This window comes from Anomaloglossus baeobatrachus, chromosome 9 (genome assembly GCF_048569485.1).
Source record: "Anomaloglossus baeobatrachus isolate aAnoBae1 chromosome 9, aAnoBae1.hap1, whole genome shotgun sequence".
NCBI lineage: Eukaryota > Metazoa > Chordata > Amphibia > Anura > Aromobatidae > Anomaloglossus > Anomaloglossus baeobatrachus.
Window position 1 is genome coordinate 163,336,998 of NC_134361.1, and position 19,961 is coordinate 163,356,958.

The 19,961-nt window shown below is 47.6% G+C and overlaps 11 non-coding genes and 3 pseudogenes across 11 annotated transcripts; all 14 read left to right on the forward strand.

Annotated features, from left to right (window-relative positions):
* Nucleotides 1-130: 130 nt before the first annotated feature.
* On the forward strand, nucleotides 131-314 carry LOC142253307 (U2 spliceosomal RNA). The gene has a single exon (XR_012726608.1). It is a non-coding gene; the product is annotated as a U2 spliceosomal RNA (small nuclear RNA).
* Nucleotides 315-1,702: 1,388 nt separating this feature from the next.
* On the forward strand, nucleotides 1,703-1,778 carry LOC142253771 (U2 spliceosomal RNA; annotated as a pseudogene).
* A 721-nt stretch (nucleotides 1,779-2,499) lies between these two features.
* Nucleotides 2,500-2,694, forward strand: LOC142253209 (U2 spliceosomal RNA). The gene has a single exon (XR_012726521.1). It is a non-coding gene; the product is annotated as a U2 spliceosomal RNA (small nuclear RNA).
* Nucleotides 2,695-4,082: 1,388 nt separating this feature from the next.
* On the forward strand, nucleotides 4,083-4,273 carry LOC142252572 (U2 spliceosomal RNA). Its single transcript, XR_012725943.1, has one exon. It is a non-coding gene; the product is annotated as a U2 spliceosomal RNA (small nuclear RNA).
* Nucleotides 4,274-5,661: 1,388 nt separating this feature from the next.
* Nucleotides 5,662-5,852, forward strand: LOC142252573 (U2 spliceosomal RNA). Its single transcript, XR_012725944.1, has one exon. It is a non-coding gene; the product is annotated as a U2 spliceosomal RNA (small nuclear RNA).
* A 1,388-nt stretch (nucleotides 5,853-7,240) lies between these two features.
* On the forward strand, nucleotides 7,241-7,431 carry LOC142252574 (U2 spliceosomal RNA). The gene has a single exon (XR_012725945.1). It is a non-coding gene; the product is annotated as a U2 spliceosomal RNA (small nuclear RNA).
* Nucleotides 7,432-8,819: 1,388 nt separating this feature from the next.
* On the forward strand, nucleotides 8,820-8,895 carry LOC142253772 (U2 spliceosomal RNA; annotated as a pseudogene).
* Nucleotides 8,896-9,616: 721 nt separating this feature from the next.
* Nucleotides 9,617-9,811, forward strand: LOC142253211 (U2 spliceosomal RNA). Its single transcript, XR_012726523.1, has one exon. It is a non-coding gene; the product is annotated as a U2 spliceosomal RNA (small nuclear RNA).
* A 1,388-nt stretch (nucleotides 9,812-11,199) lies between these two features.
* Nucleotides 11,200-11,390, forward strand: LOC142252575 (U2 spliceosomal RNA). Its single transcript, XR_012725946.1, has one exon. It is a non-coding gene; the product is annotated as a U2 spliceosomal RNA (small nuclear RNA).
* A 1,388-nt stretch (nucleotides 11,391-12,778) lies between these two features.
* On the forward strand, nucleotides 12,779-12,920 carry LOC142253758 (U2 spliceosomal RNA; annotated as a pseudogene).
* Nucleotides 12,921-13,617: 697 nt separating this feature from the next.
* LOC142253260 (U2 spliceosomal RNA) lies at nucleotides 13,618-13,811 on the forward strand. Its single transcript, XR_012726570.1, has one exon. It is a non-coding gene; the product is annotated as a U2 spliceosomal RNA (small nuclear RNA).
* Nucleotides 13,812-15,199: 1,388 nt separating this feature from the next.
* LOC142252576 (U2 spliceosomal RNA) lies at nucleotides 15,200-15,390 on the forward strand. The gene has a single exon (XR_012725947.1). It is a non-coding gene; the product is annotated as a U2 spliceosomal RNA (small nuclear RNA).
* Nucleotides 15,391-16,778: 1,388 nt separating this feature from the next.
* LOC142252577 (U2 spliceosomal RNA) lies at nucleotides 16,779-16,969 on the forward strand. The gene has a single exon (XR_012725948.1). It is a non-coding gene; the product is annotated as a U2 spliceosomal RNA (small nuclear RNA).
* A 1,387-nt stretch (nucleotides 16,970-18,356) lies between these two features.
* LOC142252578 (U2 spliceosomal RNA) lies at nucleotides 18,357-18,547 on the forward strand. Its single transcript, XR_012725949.1, has one exon. It is a non-coding gene; the product is annotated as a U2 spliceosomal RNA (small nuclear RNA).
* The last annotated feature ends 1,414 nt before the right edge of the window (nucleotides 18,548-19,961 follow it).

Here is a 19,961-nt window from a genome sequence, read left to right on the forward strand (position 1 = left end):
CCCGGGCTTGCACAACCGCCGGCCTTGGGGATTGTTGCGCCTTTTGGTGCTTACGTCCCCTTTTGGCTGGTGGTTCCTGGGCTCGGGAGGCGATCACCTGCGGCACTGCGCTTTTGTGTGGTGGCCGATGACCGTTTCTGAAATTTGCGGATGAAATCTCATCTGTTCTTATCAGTTTAATATCTGATACGTCCCCTATCTGGGGACCATATATTAAATGGATTTTTAGAACAGGGAGATGGAAAAAGAGCTTGCTCTGTCCACTCCACGCATTGACCTGGTATTGCAGTACCTCCAGGACCGGTGCACCCCTTCTTAACCCAGTTTCCAAAAGCAGAACTCAATTCACCTGATTCATATTAGCCCGGTTTAATGAATTGGAAGAAAGCATACGTCTTCATATGCACCTCAATTTGGCCCATTCACTTTTCACACTTCCTCCTTTTGTTTTTTATCTTTCACACTTTTGACTTTCTTTATTCATCCAAATAGCAAACTCATCACCACTCAACCTGACCAACTCGGCTATGTCCCGTGCTGCAGTTCTCTGTCTTATCTAGATCATTTGCAATTGAATGGAATAGATCCCTTTTGGACAAAGTGGATTCACCTGCTGCTGCAGTGACCACAGGTGTGATAAGATCTAGAATTGGCATCTGGTGCGATCTCTCCGCTTCCACTCCAAAGAAAGTTACCTGTTTATTCCTATCATGCATTGGTTTTTGGGGTTTTCTTTGAGTAATGATGATCTCTTTAGTAGTCTGTTGGCGCCCTCTCCTGGAGGAATAGTTTGCTTGCTCTTGGACATTCTAAAAGAGAGGTCATGATAGACATTGAGCTTCTGAGCTCAATTGGGGACAGTCATGGGTGATGAATGTTTGCAACCTGCTGCAAAGCCTCATACCGCAATATAAGGAACGTCAAATACTAAGAAAGGGCGGCCTATGAAAGAATTACTACTTTCAATAAGTACACTTAAACGGCTAATTGGGAATAGAAAAACTGTAAAAAGCCCTCTGAGAAAGCCCCCCTCTAACCTTTGATAGTAAGTTTTTCTGTAGTCTGCCTGTTGATGTATTTTCCGTTTGAACTGTGCACAACATGAAGAGACGGAACACTGGCGGCTTGTCACAATGCCCCCGCTGACATCACAATAGCGCTGCTGCCTAGAAAACAAGCTGCACAGCAGAAGTTGTTCTTTGGGTGGGAGGGTGGGCTAGTGTAAGGAGGGGGCAAGCTCTTTTTTTCCCGGGTGGTAGGGGGATGACAGGAGAAGGGATGCGGGTGGTGAGAAGGGTACAGAGGGCAGGGTTTGGGGGCTGGGAAGGAAAGGGAAAAGATTAGGGTTTGGGGATGATGAAAGGGCTTTCTACGGGTAAGGATGGCAAAGGGTGGCAGTGACGGAAAGTCAGGCAACCTGTCCTGTCCGTCTTTTTGTATCGTGAATTGGAAAGACTGCAAGGGGGAGGGGAGTTGCTTGCGCCCTAAAGGAGGAGTTATTCAGATTCATTGCAGTGGGGGGCGGCGGCTGCAAAACGCACCATTCTTCTTGTTTTTGCTCTGCAAAGCAGCCTTTTCAAGGGTTGGCTTGGGTGACAAAATGTCTTCTGTAGGCGTGGGTTTGTCTCCCTCTCGCTCTCTCTCCCTAAGATGTGTCCGGCATAGGCCAGGGTGCCACTCGAGGCCCAAACCAATTCTGGTTATCGCTTCTCGGCCTTTTGGCTAAGATCAAGTGTAGTATCGTTCGAAAAGGTGGTTTAAGGCTCCGGCCACCTTAGTACAATGATGCAATGCACACTGGAAGGTTGCGCTGGTTAGTACTTTGGGAGGATAGTATATCCATCTAGAGGAAACCATGGCCCTACCAGGATCGAGGTTATTAGACTGAGTAAGTGTGGGGGTTATGGTGCAATGTGCCCCAGGAATGGACACCCTGGAGGGAGTCTGAACTTGCTAGGTTGGGACCCTGGTAAGCCTCAGACTCTGTCGCACGCCGCGCCTTGCCTATTCATACTTTCCAAGCATATTGCCCTATCCCGGCCTTCTGGCTAAGAAGGGAAATTTTTATAATCCCGGTCGGAGGTCCGGTCAGCTTTGGGCTGAGAAACCAACACCCGGTTGGAGGTCCGGGTCAGCTTTGGCTGAGAAACCAACACCCGGTTGGAGGTCCGGTTAGCCTTGGGCTGAGAAACCAACACCCGGTTGGAGGTCCGGTCAGCCTTGGGCTGAGAAACCAACACCGGTTGACGGTCCGGGCAGTTTCGGCTGCGAAACCAACGACTAGTAGCTCCCTACTCCACTTGGGTAAGATGCCTCGGGGGACGCTGGGAGCAACAACAAGGCTCAACCAGGCTTCGGCTTGGGGGAGCACCGAAGATCCCTGACCCTCGCTGTGGCCTTCTGGCTCGGAGGGACGGGGTTGATTTTTGGGGATCCTCTTCTCACGGAGGGGTCCACACGAATCCTAGCCTTTGCACTGTTTTTGGTGTGACTTCGGTCATGCATTTTTGCAGTGCTTTGGAAAGCTTCATTAAATCAAAATCTGTTCTTATCAGTTTAATATCTGATACGTCCCCTATCTGGGGACCATATATTAAATGGATTTTTAGAACAGGGAGATGGAAAAAGAGCTTGCTCTGTCCACTCCACGCATTGACCTGGTATTGCAGTACCTCCAGGACCGGTGCACCCCTTCTTAACCCAGTTTCCAAAAGCAGAACTCAATTCACCTGATTCATATTAGCCCGGTTTAATGAATTGGAAGAAAGCATACGTCTTCATATGCACCTCAATTTGGCCCATTCACTTTTCACACTTCCTCCTTTTGTTTTTTATCTTTCACACTTTTGACTTTCTTTATTCATCCAAATAGCAAACTCATCACCACTCAACCTGACCAACTCGGCTATGTCCCGTGCTGCAGTTCTCTGTCTTATCTAGATCATTTGCAATTGAATGGAATAGATCCCTTTTGGACAAAGTGGATTCACCTGCTGCTGCAGTGACCACAGGTGTGATAAGATCTAGAATTGGCATCTGGTGCGATCTCTCCGCTTCCACTCCAAAGAAAGTTACCTGTTTATTCCTATCATGCATTGGTTTTTGGGGTTTTCTTTGAGTAATGATGATCTCTTTAGTAGTCTGTTGGCGCCCTCTCCTGGAGGAATAGTTTGCTTGCTCTTGGACATTCTAAAAGAGAGGTCATGATAGACATTGAGCTTCTGAGCTCAATTGGGGACAGTCATGGGTGATGAATGTTTGCAACCTGCTGCAAAGCCTCATACCGCAATATAAGGAACGTCAAATACTAAGAAAGGGCGGCCTATGAAAGAATTACTACTTTCAATAAGTACACTTAAACGGCTAATTGGGAATAGAAAAACTGTAAAAAGCCCTCTGAGAAAGCCCCCCTCTAACCTTTGATAGTAAGTTTTTCTGTAGTCTGCCTGTTGATGTATTTTCCGTTTGAACTGTGCACAACATGAAGAGACGGAACACTGGCGGCTTGTCACAATGCCCCCGCTGACATCACAATAGCGCTGCTGCCTAGAAAACAAGCTGCGCAGCAGAAGTTGTTCTTTGGGTGGGAGGGTGGGCTAGTGTAAGGAGGGGGCAAGCTCTTTTTTTCCCGGGTGGTAGGGGGATGACAGGAGAAGGGATGCGGGTGGTGAGAAGGGTACAGAGGGCAGGGTTTGGGGGCTGGGAAGGAAAGGGAAAAGATTAGGGTTTGGGGATGATGAAAGGGCTTTCTACGGGTAAGGATGGCAAAGGGTGGCAGTGACGGAAAGTCAGGCAACCTGTCCTGTCCGTCTTTTTGTATCGTGAATTGGAAAGACTGCAAGGGGGAGGGGAGTTGCTTGCGCCCTAAAGGAGGAGTTATTCAGATTCATTGCAGTGGGGGGCGGCGGCTGCAAAACGCACCATTCTTCTTGTTTTTGCTCTGCAAAGCAGCCTTTTCAAGGGTTGGCTTGGGTGACAAAATGTCTTCTGTAGGCGTGGGTTTGTCTCCCTCTCGCTCTCTCTCCCTAAGATGTGTCCGGCATAGGCCAGGGTGCCACTCGAGGCCCAAACCAATTCTGGTTATCGCTTCTCGGCCTTTTGGCTAAGATCAAGTGTAGTATCTGTTCTTATCAGTTTAATATCTGATACGTCCCCTATCTGGGGACCATATATTAAATGGATTTTTAGAACAGGGAGATGGAAAAAGAGCTTGCTCTGTCCACTCCACGCATTGACCTGGTATTGCAGTACCTCCAGGACCGGTGCACCCCTTCTTAACCCAGTTTCCAAAAGCAGAACTCAATTCACCTGATTCATATTAGCCCGGTTTAATGAATTGGAAGAAAGCATACGTCTTCATATGCACCTCAATTTGGCCCATTCACTTTTCACACTTCCTCCTTTTGTTTTTTATCTTTCACACTTTTGACTTTCTTTATTCATCCAAATAGCAAACTCATCACCACTCAACCTGACCAACTCGGCTATGTCCCGTGCTGCAGTTCTCTGTCTTATCTAGATCATTTGCAATTGAATGGAATAGATCCCTTTTGGACAAAGTGGATTCACCTGCTGCTGCAGTGACCACAGGTGTGATAAGATCTAGAATTGGCATCTGGTGCGATCTCTCCGCTTCCACTCCAAAGAAAGTTACCTGTTTATTCCTATCATGCATTGGTTTTTGGGGTTTTCTTTGAGTAATGATGATCTCTTTAGTAGTCTGTTGGCGCCCTCTCCTGGAGGAATAGTTTGCTTGCTCTTGGACATTCTAAAAGAGAGGTCATGATAGACATTGAGCTTCTGAGCTCAATTGGGGACAGTCATGGGTGATGAATGTTTGCAACCTGCTGCAAAGCCTCATACCGCAATATAAGGAACGTCAAATACTAAGAAAGGGCGGCCTATGAAAGAATTACTACTTTCAATAAGTACACTTAAACGGCTAATTGGGAATAGAAAAACTGTAAAAAGCCCTCTGAGAAAGCCCCCCTCTAACCTTTGATAGTAAGTTTTTCTGTAGTCTGCCTGTTGATGTATTTTCCGTTTGAACTGTGCACAACATGAAGAGACGGAACACTGGCGGCTTGTCACAATGCCCCCGCTGACATCACAATAGCGCTGCTGCCTAGAAAACAAGCTGCGCAGCAGAAGTTGTTCTTTGGGTGGGAGGGTGGGCTAGTGTAAGGAGGGGGCAAGCTCTTTTTTTCCCGGGTGGTAGGGGGATGACAGGAGAAGGGATGCGGGTGGTGAGAAGGGTACAGAGGGCAGGGTTTGGGGGCTGGGAAGGAAAGGGAAAAGATTAGGGTTTGGGGATGATGAAAGGGATTTCTACGGGTAAGGATGGCAAAGGGTGGCAGTGACGGAAAGTCAGGCAACCTGTCCTGTCCGTCTTTTTGTATCGTGAATTGGAAAGACTGCAAGGGGGAGGGGAGTTGCTTGCGCCCTAAAGGAGGAGTTATTCAGATTCATTGCAGTGGGGGGCGGCGGCTGCAAAACGCACCATTCTTCTTGTTTTTGCTCTGCAAAGCAGCCTTTTCAAGGGTTGGCTTGGGTGACAAAATGTCTTCTGTAGGCGTGGGTTTGTCTCCCTCTCGCTCTCTCTCCCTAAGATGTGTCCGGCATAGGCCAGGGTGCCACTCGAGGCCCAAACCAATTCTGGTTATCGCTTCTCGGCCTTTTGGCTAAGATCAAGTGTAGTATCTGTTCTTATCAGTTTAATATCTGATACGTCCCCTATCTGGGGACCATATATTAAATGGATTTTTAGAACAGGGAGATGGAAAAAGAGCTTGCTCTGTCCACTCCACGCATTGACCTGGTATTGCAGTACCTCCAGGACCGGTGCACCCCTTCTTAACCCAGTTTCCAAAAGCAGAACTCAATTCACCTGATTCATATTAGCCCGGTTTAATGAATTGGAAGAAAGCATACGTCTTCATATGCACCTCAATTTGGCCCATTCACTTTTCACACTTCCTCCTTTTGTTTTTTATCTTTCACACTTTTGACTTTCTTTATTCATCCAAATAGCAAACTCATCACCACTCAACCTGACCAACTCGGCTATGTCCCGTGCTGCAGTTCTCTGTCTTATCTAGATCATTTGCAATTGAATGGAATAGATCCCTTTTGGACAAAGTGGATTCACCTGCTGCTGCAGTGACCACAGGTGTGATAAGATCTAGAATTGGCATCTGGTGCGATCTCTCCGCTTCCACTCCAAAGAAAGTTACCTGTTTATTCCTATCATGCATTGGTTTTTGGGGTTTTCTTTGAGTAATGATGATCTCTTTAGTAGTCTGTTGGCGCCCTCTCCTGGAGGAATAGTTTGCTTGCTCTTGGACATTCTAAAAGAGAGGTCATGATAGACATTGAGCTTCTGAGCTCAATTGGGGACAGTCATGGGTGATGAATGTTTGCAACCTGCTGCAAAGCCTCATACCGCAATATAAGGAACGTCAAATACTAAGAAAGGGCGGCCTATGAAAGAATTACTACTTTCAATAAGTACACTTAAACGGCTAATTGGGAATAGAAAAACTGTAAAAAGCCCTCTGAGAAAGCCCCCCTCTAACCTTTGATAGTAAGTTTTTCTGTAGTCTGCCTGTTGATGTATTTTCCGTTTGAACTGTGCACAACATGAAGAGACAGAACACTGGCGGCTTGTCACAATGCCCCCGCTGACATCACAATAGCGCTGCTGCCTAGAAAACAAGCTGCGCAGCAGAAGTTGTTCTTTGGGTGGGAGGGTGGGCTAGTGTAAGGAGGGGGCAAGCTCTTTTTTTCCCGGGTGGTAGGGGGATGACAGGAGAAGGGATGCGGGTGGTGAGAAGGGTACAGAGGGCAGGGTTTGGGGGCTGGGAAGGAAAGGGAAAAGATTAGGGTTTGGGGATGATGAAAGGGCTTTCTACGGATAAGGATGGCAAAGGGTGGCAGTGACGGAAAGTCAGGCAACCTGTCCTGTCCGTCTTTTTGTATCGTGAATTGGAAAGACTGCAAGGGGGAGGGGAGTTGCTTGCGCCCTAAAGGAGGAGTTATTCAGATTCATTGCAGTGGGGGGCGGCGGCTGCAAAACGCACCATTCTTCTTGTTTTTGCTCTGCAAAGCAGCCTTTTCAAGGGTTGGCTTGGGTGACAAAATGTCTTCTGTAGGCGTGGGTTTGTCTCCCTCTCGCTCTCTCTCCCTAAGATGTGTCCGGCATAGGCCAGGGTGCCACTCGAGGCCCAAACCAATTCTGGTTATCGCTTCTCGGCCTTTTGGCTAAGATCAAGTGTAGTATCTGTTCTTATCAGTTTAATATCTGATACGTCCCCTATCTGGGGACCATATATTAAATGGATTTTTAGAACAGGGAGATGGAAAAAGAGCTTGCTCTGTCCACTCCACGCATTGACCTGGTATTGCAGTACCTCCAGGACCGGTGCACCCCTTCTTAACCCAGTTTCCAAAAGCAGAACTCAATTCACCTGATTCATATTAGCCCGGTTTAATGAATTGGAAGAAAGCATACGTCTTCATGTGCACCTCAATTTGGCCCATTCACTTTTCACACTTCCTCCTTTTGTTTTTTATCTTTCACACTTTTGACTTTCTTTATTCATCCAAATAGCAAACTCATCACCACTCAACCTGACCAACTCGGCTATGTCCCGTGCTGCAGTTCTCTGTCTTATCTAGATCATTTGCAATTGAATGGAATAGATCCCTTTTGGACAAAGTGGATTCACCTGCTGCTGCAGTGACCACAGGTGTGATAAGATCTAGAATTGGCATCTGGTGCGATCTCTCCGCTTCCACTCCAAAGAAAGTTACCTGTTTATTCCTATCATGCATTGGTTTTTGGGGTTTTCTTTGAGTAATGATGATCTCTTTAGTAGTCTGTTGGCGCCCTCTCCTGGAGGAATAGTTTGCTTGCTCTTGGACATTCTAAAAGAGAGGTCATGATAGACATTGAGCTTCTGAGCTCAATTGGGGACAGTCATGGGTGATGAATGTTTGCAACCTGCTGCAAAGCCTCATACCGCAATATAAGGAACGTCAAATACTAAGAAAGGGCGGCCTATGAAAGAATTACTACTTTCAATAAGTACACTTAAACGGCTAATTGGGAATAGAAAAACTGTAAAACGCCCTCTGAGAAAGCCCCCCTCTAACCTTTGATAGTAAGTTTTTCTGTAGTCTGCCTGTTGATGTATTTTCCGTTTGAACTGTGCACAACATGAAGAGACGGAACACTGGCGGCTTGTCACAATGCCCCCGCTGACATCACAATAGCGCTGCTGCCTAGAAAACAAGCTGCGCAGCAGAAGTTGTTCTTTGGGTGGGAGGGTGGGCTAGTGTAAGGAGGGGGCAAGCTCTTTTTTTCCCGGGTGGTAGGGGGATGACAGGAGAAGGGATGCGGGTGGTGAGAAGGGTACAGAGGGCAGGGTTTGGGGGCTGGGAAGGAAAGGGAAAAGATTAGGGTTTGGGGATGATGAAAGGGCTTTCTACGGGTAAGGATGGCAAAGGGTGGCAGTGACGGAAAGTCAGGCAACCTGTCCTGTCCGTCTTTTTGTATCGTGAATTGGAAAGACTGCAAGGGGGAGGGGAGTTGCTTGCGCCCTAAAGGAGGAGTTATTCAGATTCATTGCAGTGGGGGGCGGCGGCTGCAAAACGCACCATTCTTCTTGTTTTTGCTCTGCAAAGCAGCCTTTTCAAGGGTTGGCTTGGGTGACAAAATGTCTTCTGTAGGCGTGGGTTTGTCTCCCTCTCGCTCTCTCTCCCTAAGATGTGTCCGGCATAGGCCAGGGTGCCACTCGAGGCCCAAACCAATTCTGGTTATCGCTTCTCGGCCTTTTGGCTAAGATCAAGTGTAGTATCGTTCGAAAAGGTGGTTTAAGGCTCCGGCCACCTTAGTACAATGATGCAATGCACACTGGAAGGTTGCGCTGGTTAGTACTTTGGGAGGATAGTATATCCATCTAGAGGAAACCATGGCCCTACCAGGATCGAGGTTATTAGACTGAGTAAGTGTGGGGGTTATGGTGCAATGTGCCCCAGGAATGGACACCCTGGAGGGAGTCTGAACTTGCTAGGTTGGGACCCTGGTAAGCCTCAGACTCTGTCGCACGCCGCGCCTTGCCTATTCATACTTTCCAAGCATATTGCCCTATCCCGGCCTTCTGGCTAAGAAGGGAAATTTTTATAATCCCGGTCGGAGGTCCGGTCAGCTTTGGGCTGAGAAACCAACACCCGGTTGGAGGTCCGGGTCAGCTTTGGCTGAGAAACCAACACCCGGTTGGAGGTCCGGTTAGCCTTGGGCTGAGAAACCAACACCCGGTTGGAGGTCCGGTCAGCCTTGGGCTGAGAAACCAACACCGGTTGACGGTCCGGGCAGTTTCGGCTGCGAAACCAACGACTAGTAGCTCCCTACTCCACTTGGGTAAGATGCCTCGGGGGACGCTGGGAGCAACAACAAGGCTCAACCAGGCTTCGGCTTGGGGGAGCACCGAAGATCCCTGACCCTCGCTGTGGCCTTCTGGCTCGGAGGGACGGGGTTGATTTTTGGGGATCCTCTTCTCACGGAGGGGTCCACACGAATCCTAGCCTTTGCACTGTTTTTGGTGTGACTTCGGTCATGCATTTTTGCAGTGCTTTGGAAAGCTTCATTAAATCAAAATCTGTTCTTATCAGTTTAATATCTGATACGTCCCCTATCTGGGGACCATATATTAAATGGATTTTTAGAACAGGGAGATGGAAAAAGAGCTTGCTCTGTCCACTCCACGCATTGACCTGGTATTGCAGTACCTCCAGGACCGGTGCACCCCTTCTTAACCCAGTTTCCAAAAGCAGAACTCAATTCACCTGATTCATATTAGCCCGGTTTAATGAATTGGAAGAAAGCATACGTCTTCATATGCACCTCAATTTGGCCCATTCACTTTTCACACTTCCTCCTTTTGTTTTTTATCTTTCACACTTTTGACTTTCTTTATTCATCCAAATAGCAAACTCATCACCACTCAACCTGACCAACTCGGCTATGTCCCGTGCTGCAGTTCTCTGTCTTATCTAGATCATTTGCAATTGAATGGAATAGATCCCTTTTGGACAAAGTGGATTCACCTGCTGCTGCAGTGACCACAGGTGTGATAAGATCTAGAATTGGCATCTGGTGCGATCTCTCCGCTTCCACTCCAAAGAAAGTTACCTGTTTATTCCTATCATGCATTGGTTTTTGGGGTTTTCTTTGAGTAATGATGATCTCTTTAGTAGTCTGTTGGCGCCCTCTCCTGGAGGAATAGTTTGCTTGCTCTTGGACATTCTAAAAGAGAGGTCATGATAGACATTGAGCTTCTGAGCTCAATTGGGGACAGTCATGGGTGATGAATGTTTGCAACCTGCTGCAAAGCCTCATACCGCAATATAAGGAACGTCAAATACTAAGAAAGGGCGGCCTATGAAAGAATTACTACTTTCAATAAGTACACTTAAACGGCTAATTGGGAATAGAAAAACTGTAAAAAGCCCTCTGAGAAAGCCCCCCTCTAACCTTTGATAGTAAGTTTTTCTGTAGTCTGCCTGTTGATGTATTTTCCGTTTGAACTGTGCACAACATGAAGAGACGGAACACTGGCGGCTTGTCACAATGCCCCCGCTGACATCACAATAGCGCTGCTGCCTAGAAAACAAGCTGCGCAGCAGAAGTTGTTCTTTGGGTGGGAGGGTGGGCTAGTGTAAGGAGGGGGCAAGCTCTTTTTTTCCCGGGTGGTAGGGGGATGACAGGAGAAGGGATGCGGGTGGTGAGAAGGGTACAGAGGGCAGGGTTTGGGGGCTGGGAAGGAAAGGGAAAAGATTAGGGTTTGGGGATGATGAAAGGGCTTTCTACGGGTAAGGATGGCAAAGGGTGGCAGTGACGGAAAGTCAGGCAACCTGTCCTGTCCGTCTTTTTGTATCGTGAATTGGAAAGACTGCAAGGGGGAGGGGAGTTGCTTGCGCCCTAAAGGAGGAGTTATTCAGATTCATTGCAGTGGGGGGCGGCGGCTGCAAAACGCACCATTCTTCTTGTTTTTGCTCTGCAAAGCAGCCTTTTCAAGGGTTGGCTTGGGTGACAAAATGTCTTCTGTAGGCGTGGGTTTGTCTCCCTCTCGCTCTCTCTCCCTAAGATGTGTCCGGCATAGGCCAGGGTGCCACTCGAGGCCCAAACCAATTCTGGTTATCGCTTCTCGGCCTTTTGGCTAAGATCAAGTGTAGTATCTGTTCTTATCAGTTTAATATCTGATACGTCCCCTATCTGGGGACCATATATTAAATGGATTTTTAGAACAGGGAGATGGAAAAAGAGCTTGCTCTGTCCACTCCACGCATTGACCTGGTATTGCAGTACCTCCAGGACCGGTGCACCCCTTCTTAACCCAGTTTCCAAAAGCAGAACTCAATTCACCTGATTCATATTAGCCCGGTTTAATGAATTGGAAGAAAGCATACGTCTTCATATGCACCTCAATTTGGCCCATTCACTTTTCACACTTCCTCCTTTTGTTTTTTATCTTTCACACTTTTGACTTTCTTTATTCATCCAAATAGCAAACTCATCACCACTCAACCTGACCAACTCGGCTATGTCCCGTGCTGCAGTTCTCTGTCTTATCTAGATCATTTGCAATTGAATGGAATAGATCCCTTTTGGACAAAGTGGATTCACCTGCTGCTGCAGTGACCACAGGTGTGATAAGATCTAGAATTGGCATCTGGTGCGATCTCTCCGCTTCCACTCCAAAGAAAGTTACCTGTTTATTCCTATCATGCATTGGTTTTTGGGGTTTTCATTGAGTAATGATGATCTCTTTAGTAGTCTGTTGGCGCCCTCTCCTGGAGGAATAGTTTGCTTGCTCTTGGACATTCTAAAAGAGAGGTCATGATAGACATTGAGCTTCTGAGCTCAATTGGGGACAGTCATGGGTGATGAATGTTTGCAACCTGCTGCAAAGCCTCATACCGCAATATAAGGAACGTCAAATACTAAGAAAGGGCGGCCTATGAAAGAATTACTACTTTCAATAAGTACACTTAAACGGCTAATTGGGAATAGAAAAACTGTAAAAAGCCCTCTGAGAAAGCCCCCCTCTAACCTTTGATAGTAAGTTTTTCTGTAGTCTGCCTGTTGATGTATTTTCCGTTTGAACTGTGCACAACATGAAGAGACGGAACACTGGCGGCTTGTCACAATGCCCCCGCTGACATCACAATAGCGCTGCTGCCTAGAAAACAAGCTGCGCAGCAGAAGTTGTTCTTTGGGTGGGAGGGTGGGCTAGTGTAAGGAGGGGGCAAGCTCTTTTTTTCCCGGGTGGTAGGGGGATGACAGGAGAAGGGATGCGGGTGGTGAGAAGGGTACAGAGGGCAGGGTTTGGGGGCTGGGAAGGAAAGGGAAAAGATTAGGGTTTGGGGATGATGAAAGGGCTTTCTACGGGTAAGGATGGCAAAGGGTGGCAGTGACGGAAAGTCAGGCAACCTGTCCTGTCCATCTTTTTGTATCGTGAATTGGAAAGACTGCAAGGGGGAGGGGAGTTGCTTGCGCCCTAAAGGAGGAGTTATTCAGATTCATTGCAGTGGGGGGCGGCGGCTGCAAAACGCACCATTCTTCTTGTTTTTGCTCTGCAAAGCAGCCTTTTCAAGGGTTGGCTTGGGTGACAAAATGTCTTCTGTAGGCGTGGGTTTGTCTCCCTCTCGCTCTCTCTCCCTAAGATGTGTCCGGCATAGGCCAGGGTGCCACTCGAGGCCCAAACCAATTCTGGTTATCGCTTCTCGGCCTTTTGGCTAAGATCAAGTGTAGTATCGTTCGAAAAGGTGGTTTAAGGCTCCGGCCACCTTAGTACAATGATGCAATGCACGCTGGAAGGTTGCGCTTGTTAGTACTTTGGGAGGATAGTATATCCATCTAGAGGAAACCATGGCCCTACCAGGATCGAGGCTATTAGACTGAGTAAGTGTGGGGGTTATGGTGCAATGTGCCCCAGGAATGGACACCCTGGAGGGAGTCTGAACTTGCTAGGTTGGGACCCTGGTAAGCCTCAGACTCTGTCGCACGCCGCGCCTTGCCTATTCATACTTTCCAAGCATATTGCCCTATCCCGGCCTTCTGGCTAAGAAGGGAAATTTTTATAATCCCGGTCGGAGGTCCGGTCAGCTTTGGGCTGAGAAACCAACACCCGGTTGGAGGTCCGGGTCAGCTTTGGCTGAGAAACCAACACCCGGTTGGAGGTCCGGTTAGCCTTGGGCTGAGAAACCAACACCCGGTTGGAGGTCCGGTCAGCCTTGGGCTGAGAAACCAACACCCGGTTGGAGGTCCGGTCAGCCTTGGGCTGAGAAACCAACACCGGTTGACGGTCCGGGCAGTCTCGGCTGCGAAACCAACGACTAGTAGCTCCCTACTCCACTTGGGTAAGATGCCTCGGTGGACGCTGGGAGCAACAACAAGGCTCAACCAGGCTTCGGCTTGGGGGAGCACCGAAGATCCCTGACCCTCTCTGTGGCCTTCTGGCTCGGAGGGACGGGGTTGATTTTTGGGGATCCTCTTCTCACGGAGGGGTCCACACGAATCCTAGCCTTTGCACTGTTTTTGGTGTGACTTCGGTCATGCATTTTTGCGGTGCTTTGGAAAGCTTCATTAAATCAAATCTGTTCTTATCAGTTTAATATCTGATACGTCCCCTATCTGGGGACCATATATTAAATGGATTTTTAGAACAGGGAGATGGAAAAAGAGCTTGCTCTGTCCACTCCACGCATTGACCTGGTATTGCAGTACCTCCAGGACCGGTGCACCCCTTCTTAACCCAGTTTCCAAAAGCAGAACTCAATTCACCTGATTCATATTAGCCCGGTTTAATGAATTGGAAGAAAGCATACGTCTTCATATGCACCTCAATTTGGCCCATTCACTTTTCACACTTCCTCCTTTTGTTTTTTATCTTTCACACTTTTGACTTTCTTTATTCATCCAAATAGCAAACTCATCACCACTCAACCTGACCAACTCGGCTATGTCCCGTGCTGCAGTTCTCTGTCTTATCTAGATCATTTGCAATTGAATGGAATAGATCCCTTTTGGACAAAGTGGATTCACCTGCTGCTGCAGTGACCACAGGTGTGATAAGATCTAGAATTGGCATCTGGTGCGATCTCTCCGCTTCCACTCCAAAGAAAGTTACCTGTTTATTCCTATCATGCATTGGTTTTTGGGGTTTTCTTTGAGTAATGATGATCTCTTTAGTAGTCTGTTGGCGCCCTCTCCTGGAGGAATAGTTTGCTTGCTCTTGGACATTCTAAAAGAGAGGTCATGATAGACATTGAGCTTCTGAGCTCAATTGGGGACAGTCATGGGTGATGAATGTTTGCAACCTGCTGCAAAGCCTCATACCGCAATATAAGGAACGTCAAATACTAAGAAAGGGCGGCCTATGAAAGAATTACTACTTTCAATAAGTACACTTAAACGGCTAATTGGGAATAGAAAAACTGTAAAAAGCCCTCTGAGAAAGCCCCCCTCTAACCTTTGATAGTAAGTTTTTCTGTAGTCTGCCTGTTGATGTATTTTCCGTTTGAACTGTGCACAACATGAAGAGACGGAACACTGGCGGCTTGCCACAATGCCCCCGCTGACATCACAATAGCGCTGCTGCCTAGAAAACAAGCTGCGCAGCAGAAGTTGTTCTTTGGGTGGGAGGGTGGGCTAGTGTAAGGAGGGGGCAAGCTCTTTTTTTCCCGGGTGGTAGGGGGATGACAGGAGAAGGGATGCGGGTGGTGAGAAGGGTACAGAGGGCAGGGTTTGGGGGCTGGGAAGGAAAGGGAAAAGATTAGGGTTTGGGGATGATGAAAGGGCTTTCTACGGGTAAGGATGGCAAAGGGTGGCAGTGACGGAAAGTCAGGCAACCTGTCCTGTCCGTCTTTTTGTATCGTGAATTGGAAAGACTGCAAGGGGGAGGGGAGTTGCTTGCGCCCTAAAGGAGGAGTTATTCAGATTCATTGCAGTGGGGGGCGGCGGCTGCAAAACGCACCATTCTTCTTGTTTTTGCTCTGCAAAGCAGCCTTTTCAAGGGTTGGCTTGGGTGACAAAATGTCTTCTGTAGGCGTGGGTTTGTCTCCCTCTCGCTCTCTCTCCCTAAGATGTGTCCGGCATAGGCCAGGGTGCCACTCGAGGCCCAAACCAATTCTGGTTATCGCTTCTCGGCCTTTTGGCTAAGATCAAGTGTAGTATCTGTTCTTATCAGTTTAATATCTGATACGTCCCCTATCTGGGGACCATATATTAAATGGATTTTTAGAACAGGGAGATGGAAAAAGAGCTTGCTCTGTCCACTCCACGCATTGACCTGGTATTGCAGTACCTCCAGGACCGGTGCACCCCTTCTTAACCCAGTTTCCAAAAGCAGAACTCAATTCACCTGATTCATATTAGCCCGGTTTAATGAATTGGAAGAAAGCATACGTCTTCATATGCACCTCAATTTGGCCCATTCACTTTTCACACTTCCTCCTTTTGTTTTTTATCTTTCACACTTTTGACTTTCTTTATTCATCCAAATAGCAAACTCATCACCACTCAACCTGACCAACTCGGCTATGTCCCGTGCTGCAGTTCTCTGTCTTATCTAGATCATTTGCAATTGAATGGAATAGATCCCTTTTGGACAAAGTGGATTCACCTGCTGCTGCAGTGACCACAGGTGTGATAAGATCTAGAATTGGCATCTGGTGCGATCTCTCCGCTTCCACTCCAAAGAAAGTTACCTGTTTATTCCTATCATGCATTGGTTTTTGGGGTTTTCTTTGAGTAATGATGATCTCTTTAGTAGTCTGTTGGCGCCCTCTCCTGGAGGAATAGTTTGCTTGCTCTTGGACATTCTAAAAGAGAGGTCATGATAGACATTGAGCTTCTGAGCTCAATTGGGGACAGTCATGGGTGATGAATGTTTGCAACCTGCTGCAAAGCCTCATACCGCAATATAAGGAACGTCAAATACTAAGAAAGGGCGGCCTATGAAAGAATTACTACTTTCAATAAGTACACTTAAACGGCTAATTGGGAATAGAAAAACTGTAAAAAGCCCTCTGAGAAAGCCCCCCTCTAACCTTTGATAGTAAGTTTTTCTGTAGTCTGCCTGTTGATGTATTTTCCGTTTGAACTGTGCACAACATGAAGAGACGGAACACTGGCGGCTTGTCACAATGCCCCCGCTGACATCACAATAGCGCTGCTGCCTAGAAAACAAGCTGCGCAGCAGAGGTTGTTCTTTGGGTGGGAGGGTGGGCTAGTGTAAGGAGGGGGCAAGCTCTTTTTTTCCCGGGTGGTAGGGGGATGACAGGAGAAGGGATGCGGGTGGTGAGAAGGGTACAGAGGGCAGGGTTTGGGGGCTGGGAAGGAAAGGGAAAAGATTAGGGTTTGGGGATGATGAAAGGGCTTTCTACGGGTAAGGATGGCAAAGGGTGGCAGTGACGGAAAGTCAGGCAACCTGTCCTGTCCGTCTTTTTGTATCGTGAATTGGAAAGACTGCAAGGGGGAGGGGAGTTGCTTGCGCCCTAAAGGAGGAGTTATTCAGATTCATTGCAGTGGGGGGCGGCGGCTGCAAAACGCACCATTCTTCTTGTTTTTGCTCTGCAAAGCAGCCTTTTCAAGGGTTGGCTTGGGTGACAAAATGTCTTCTGTAGGCGTGGGTTTGTCTCCCTCTCGCTCTCTCTCCCTAAGATGTGTCCGGCATAGGCCAGGGTGCCACTCGAGGCCCAAACCAATTCTGGTTATCGCTTCTCGGCCTTTTGGCTAAGATCAAGTGTAGTATCTGTTCTTATCAGTTTAATATCTGATACGTCCCCTATCTGGGGACCATATATTAAATGGATTTTTAGAACAGGGAGATGGAAAAAGAGCTTGCTCTGTCCACTCCACGCATTGACCTGGTATTGCAGTACCTCCAGGACCGGTGCACCCCTTCTTAACCCAGTTTCCAAAAGCAGAACTCAATTCACCTGATTCATATTAGCCCGGTTTAATGAATTGGAAGAAAGCATACGTCTTCATATGCACCTCAATTTGGCCCATTCACTTTTCACACTTCCTCCTTTTGTTTTTTATCTTTCACACTTTTGACTTTCTTTATTCATCCAAATAGCAAACTCATCACCACTCAACCTGACCAACTCGGCTATGTCCCGTGCTGCAGTTCTCTGTCTTATCTAGATCATTTGCAATTGAATGGAATAGATCCCTTTTGGACAAAGTGGATTCACCTGCTGCTGCAGTGACCACAGGTGTGATAAGATCTAGAATTGGCATCTGGTGCGATCTCTCCGCTTCCACTCCAAAGAAAGTTACCTGTTTATTCCTATCATGCATTGGTTTTTGGGGTTTTCTTTGAGTAATGATGATCTCTTTAGTAGTCTGTTGGCGCCCTCTCCTGGAGGAATAGTTTGCTTGCTCTTGGACATTCTAAAAGAGAGGTCATGATAGACATTGAGCTTCTGAGCTCAATTGGGGACAGTCATGGGTGATGAATGTTTGCAACCTGCTGCAAAGCCTCATACCGCAATATAAGGAACGTCAAATACTAAGAAAGGGCGGCCTATGAAAGAATTACTACTTTCAATAAGTACACTTAAACGGCTAATTGGGAATAGAAAAACTGTAAAAAGCCCTCTGAGAAAGCCCCCCTCTAACCTTTGATAGTAAGTTTTTCTGTAGTCTGCCTGTTGATGTATTTTCCGTTTGAACTGTGCACAACATGAAGAGACGGAACACTGGCGGCTTGTCACAATGCCCCCGCTGACATCACAATAGCGCTGCTGCCTAGAAAACAAGCTGCGCAGCAGAAGTTGTTCTTTGGGTGGGAGGGTGGGCTAGTGTAAGGAGGGGGCAAGCTCTTTTTTTCCCGGGTGGTAGGGGGATGACAGGAGAAGGGATGCGGGTGGTGAGAAGGGTACAGAGGGCAGGGTTTGGGGCTGGGAAGGAAAGGGAAAAGATTAGGGTTTGGGGATGATGAAAGGGCTTTCTACGGGTAAGGATGGCAAAGGGTGGCAGTGACGGAAAGTCAGGCAACCTGTCCTGTCCGTCTTTTTGTATCGTGAATTGGAAAGACTGCAAGGGGGAGGGGAGTTGCTTGCGCCCTAAAGGAGGAGTTATTCAGATTCATTGCAGTGGGGGGCGGCGGCTGCAAAACGCACCATTCTTCTTGTTTTTGCTCTGCAAAGCAGCCTTTTCAAGGGTTGGCTTGGGTGACAAAATGTCTTCTGTAGGCGTGGGTTTGTCTCCCTCTCGCTCTCTCTCCCTAAGATGTGTCCGGCATAGGCCAGGGTGCCACTCGAGGCCCAAACCAATTCTGGTTATCGCTTCTCGGCCTTTTGGCTAAGATCAAGTGTAGTATCTGTTCTTATCAGTTTAATATCTGATACGTCCCCTATCTGGGGACCATATATTAAATGGATTTTTAGAACAGGGAGATGGAAAAAGAGCTTGCTCTGTCCACTCCACGCATTGACCTGGTATTGCAGTACCTCCAGGACCGGTGCACCCCTTCTTAACCCAGTTTCCAAAAGCAGAACTCAATTCACCTGATTCATATTAGCCCGGTTTAATGAATTGGAAGAAAGCATACGTCTTCATATGCACCTCAATTTGGCCCATTCACTTTTCACACTTCCTCCTTTTGTTTTTTATCTTTCACACTTTTGACTTTCTTTATTCATCCAAATAGCAAACTCATCACCACTCAACCTGACCAACTCGGCTATGTCCCGTGCTGCAGTTCTCTGTCTTATCTAGATCATTTGCAATTGAATGGAATAGATCCCTTTTGGACAAAGTGGATTCACCTGCTGCTGCAGTGACCACAGGTGTGATAAGATCTAGAATTGGCATCTGGTGCGATCTCTCCGCTTCCACTCCAAAGAAAGTTACCTGTTTATTCCTATCATGCATTGGTTTTTGGGGTTTTCTTTGAGTAATGATGATCTCTTTAGTAGTCTGTTGGCGCCCTCTCCTGGAGGAATAGTTTGCTTGCTCTTGGACATTCTAAAAGAGAGGTCATGATAGACATTGAGCTTCTGAGCTCAATTGGGGACAGTCATGGGTGATGAATGTTTGCAACCTGCTGCAAAGCCTCATACCGCAATATAAGGAACGTCAAATACTAAGAAAGGGCGGCCTATGAAAGAATTACTACTTTCAATAAGTACACTTAAACGGCTAATTGGGAATAGAAAAACTGTAAAAAGCCCTCTGAGAAAGCCCCCCTCTAACCTTTGATAGTAAGTTTTTCTGTAGTCTGCCTGTTGATGTATTTTCCGTTTGAACTGTGCACAACATGAAGAGACGGAACACTGGCGGCTTGTCACAATGCCCCCGCTGACATCACAATAGCGCTGCTGCCTAGAAAACAAGCTGCGCAGCAGAAGTTGTTCTTTGGGTGGGAGGGTGGGCTAGTGTAAGGAGGGGGCAAGCTCTTTTTTTCCCGGGTGGTAGGGGGATGACAGGAGAAGGGATGCGGGTGGTGAGAAGGGTACAGAGGGCAGGGTTTGGGGGCTGGGAAGGAAAGGGAAAAGATTAGGGTTTGGGGATGATGAAAGGGCTTTCTACGGGTAAGGATGGCAAAGGGTGGCAGTGACGGAAAGTCAGGCAACCTGTCCTGTCCGTCTTTTTGTATCGTGAATTGGAAAGACTGCAAGGGGGAGGGGAGTTGCTTGCGCCCTAAAGGAGGAGTTATTCAGATTCATTGCAGTGGGGGGCGGCGGCTGCAAAACGCACCATTCTTCTTGTTTTTGCTCTGCAAAGCAGCCTTTTCAAGGGTTGGCTTGGGTGACAAAATGTCTTCTGTAGGCGTGGGTTTGTCTCCCTCTCGCTCTCTCTCCCTAAGATGTGTCCGGCATAGGCCAGGGTGCCACTCGAGGCCCAAACCAATTCTGGTTATCGCTTCTCGGCCTTTTGGCTAAGA